The following is a 4051-nucleotide window of genomic DNA, read 5'->3' as shown; positions in this document are numbered from 1 at the left end:
CAGTTTTAGCCAGAATTCTATCACTGCTCATCATGGAAGTCTACAAATTCAGTGATCCAAGACCACATATTTTTTAATGCAATTTTTAAAAAACTTTTATTTAGTAAATATAAATTTCCAAAGTACAGTTTATGAATTACAATGGCTTTCCGCCCCATAATTTCCCTCCCACCCACACCCCTCCCATCTCCCATTCCCTCTCCCATTCCATTCACATCAAGACTCATTTTCAATTATCTTTATATACAGAAGATTGATTTAGTATATATTAAGTAAAGATTTCATCAGCTTGCACCCACATGGAACATAAAGTGTAAAATACTGTTTCAGTACTAGTTATAGCATTGATTCACATTGAATATCACATTAAGGACAGAAATCCCACACAAGGAGCAAGTACACAGTGACTCCTGTTGTTGACTTACCAATTTGAAACTCTTGTTTATGGCGTCAGTAATCTCCCTAGGCTCTAGTCATGAGTTGCCAAGGCTATGAAAGCCTTTTGAGTTCGCCGACTTTGATCTTATTTAGACAAGGTCATAGTCAAATGAAAGATCTCTGAGAGTGAGATCCCAGTAGAAAGTACAGGCCATCAAAGAAGGAGGTACCTTTCTCTGATGGGAGGAGAGAACTTCCACTTTGACTATGACCTTGTCTAAATAAGACCACATATTTTAAGTATGTGTTGCAGCATTTTATTTTACTGTCACATTTTCTGCATAAAACAGTAATTAATTCTGTTTTTTTAATTCAACTCCCACATCTCAGTAGTTTACCATAATTTGTTATTCTGTACTCCTACAAATTATAATACTAATATACCTGTGAGTATTTCTCCTGGGCAACTCATCAAAATGATGACTCTGAGAACCAGAGGATTTTTTTATCTTTGCTTCTACTTTATGGACCTTTGCTTTTAGCCTTGAGGTTCTGGGGCATATTGTTAAAGTATTACAATGATAAAAAGCATGAGGGAAACAATTCCCAAGGAATATTTTATCAGAAGTTTTACAGATCATTGGTATGCATATTTTTGGCCACCTAAAATGTAATAAGAGAGGTGTTGTGGGACATGAGGGGAATAACTGTATTTTTGTGAATATCTATCTGCAGTCTACAAGAAGTCTAAGCTAGAGGAATTAATTATTTTTTAAAATACATACTCATTTTATTTATTTGAAAAGGAGAGGGAAACAGAAACTTCCATCTGCCCATAAGAGCTAGAGCTGGGCCAGATGGATACCAGGATCCAGGAACTCCATCCTGGTCTCTCACATAGGTGTCAGGGGTTCCAGTCCTTTAGCCATCTTCTACTGTCCTCACAGGTGCATTAGCAGTGAGTAGAGCGAAAGCAGAGCACCTGGGTCTAGAACCAGCATTCATATACGGGATGGCAGTGTGGCAATCTGGAGCTTAACTTGCTGTGTCACAACGCTAGCCCTAAATAATTATTTTCTATGAGAATGGGCAATAGATAAAGCAGTGGAACATTTAGACAAAGTGAAAGGTGCATACAGAGTACATCTGGAGTTTTAGCTAGACAAAAAAAGAAAACATAACAAAATAGTAGAGAAAAAGAAATTATCTCTTATGCTAGGAAATTCAAACCAAAGGACTGACAACATATATTAATGTTCTTTTCAGACCAGAGGGAAGAATTTTTCCATTCTGTGATTCATTCCCTGATGGTCTGAGTCTCTAATCCTTCCACTCAGGTTCAGTTTCAGGAGGAGTTGCTGAGAAGGGCAGATGACGCACCCCATGTGAGAATGTGAGTATGTGCTCCTCCTACAGTCCTCTAGATAGCTCAGGCTAATATAGATACCTTGCTTTTTGCATTACTCTAACCATTTAGAAGTTCAAAGAATGATTTTCGTTGCAGTGAATGTGGTCCTGTATCCAGACACAGTGCATCCTACCCTCATCTTGTCTGAAGAGAACAAATGTGTAACATGGGGAGAGGAACTTCAGGATCTAGCTAAGAACCCACAGAGATTCTATGCCCTTCCCTGTGTGCAGGGCCAATAACTCTCCACCTACTGGGAGGTGGAGGTTGGGGACAAGACTGCCTGGGACCTAGGAGTTTGCAGGCATAATGTAATGAGGAAGGGGAGGATTTGCACAAGACCTGAGGATGGTTTCTGGGCCATCAGGTTTTATAAGGGTGAATACTGGGCACTCACTTTTCCAGAAACACTGCTCAACCTACAAGAACACACTGACAGGATGTGTATTTTCTTACCATCTAAGGATGGGCATGTCCCATTCTATAACATGACAGATCAGTCTCATGTTTACACTTTTCCTGAGACTCATTTGATAGGTCCCTGAGACATTTTTTAGGCTTTGTTCCACAGACTAGGGCATTTGTCCATGTGTCCAGTGCCTGAATCAGCACAGCTTGCAAATAACTCTTACCCTGATGCTATCCCAATACTACAGACATCATGTACCCTGCAAGTCAGTGAGGACTGAGGCTTGCACCAGAGCAAATCAACTTTTATACTTTTTATGGTTCTTCCCATCATTTAATTTCTCTGAAAAATGCTCTCCCCTAAAGCCTGGTCCAGTGTAAACAAGTGTGTGTTGCTTGTAGCATATGAAAAATTACATATTTATAAAATATAGACATATAGACTCATGTAGCATAATCGGATTATCACTATAAGATTATACAAGAAACTGTATATGGTCTATTAAGAGTGAAATTTCTTGAATATTTGTCAAAAGTACGAATAAAGAATGATTAATTTTTCTTTCATATTTTTGTAAGTTTGGATTTTGCACTTTATTTTTTTTATTTTTATTTTTTTTAGAAAACTTTTATTTAGGCTGGCGCCTTCATTGATGGCTCAACAGGCTAATGTTCCGCCTTGCGGCGCTGGCACACTGGGTTCTAGTCCCAGTCGGGGCGCTGGATTCTGTCCTGGTTGCCCCTCTTCCAGGCCAGCTCTCTGCTATGGCCCGGGAGTGCAGTGGAGGATGGCCCAAGTGCTTGGGCCCTGCACCCCATGGGAGACCAGGATAAGCACCTAGCTCCTGCCTTCGGATCAGTGCGGTGCGCTGGCCACGGCGGCCATTGGAGGGTGAACCAACGGCAAAGAAAGACCTTTCTCTCTCTCTCTCTCTCTGTCCACTCTGCCTGTCAAAAAAAAAAAAAAAAAGAGAAAACTTTTATTTAATAAATATAAAATTTGAAAGTACAAGTTTTGGATTATAGCAGTTTTTCCCCCCATAACTACCCTCCCATCTGTAAATCATCCCATCTCCTACTCCCTCTCCCGTCCCATTCTTCATTAAGATTAATTTATAATTATCTTTATATACAGAAGATCAACTATATGCTAAGTAAAGATTTCAATAGCTTGCACCCACACCAACATACAAAGTATAAAGTGCTGTTTTAAGACTAGTTTTACCATTAATTTGCATAGTACAACACATTAAGGACAGAGGTTCTACATGGGAGCAAGTGCACAGTGACTCCCGTTTTTGATGTAACAGTTGACACTCTTATGATGCCAGTAATCACCCAAGGCTCTTGTCATGAAATGTCAAGGCTATGGAAGCCTGTTGAGTTCACAAACTCTGACCTTATTTAGACAAGGCCATAATCAAAGTGGAAGTTCTCTCCTTCGTTCAGATAAAGGTACTTCCTTCATTGATGGCCCATTCTTTCCACTGGGATCTCACTCACAGAGATCTTTCATTTAGGTCATTTTGCCAGTGTCTTGGCTTTCTATAGCTAAAATACTCTCCTCGGCTTTTGTTCAGATGCAAATGCCTTAAGAGCTGATTTTGAGGCCAGAGTGCTGTTTAAGGCATTTTCCATTCTATGAGTCTGCTGTATATCCCACTTCCCATGTTGGATCGTTCTCTCCTTTTTAATTCTATCAATTATTATTAGCAGACATTGGTCTTTAATGAAATCCAACATAGTATTTGGCCTAGACACTGCTTTTAGGCCAAGCTTGACCACTAAGGTCAACCTGGAACCAACATCTCTTATTCTGTTTTTTTTTTTAAATATCAATTTTATGGAGAAAAACTT

The sequence above is a fragment of the Lepus europaeus genome, chromosome 3 (genome assembly GCF_033115175.1).
Source record: "Lepus europaeus isolate LE1 chromosome 3, mLepTim1.pri, whole genome shotgun sequence".
NCBI classification, from domain to species: Eukaryota; Metazoa; Chordata; class Mammalia; order Lagomorpha; family Leporidae; genus Lepus; species Lepus europaeus.
This window is presented reverse-complemented; position numbering follows the sequence as displayed.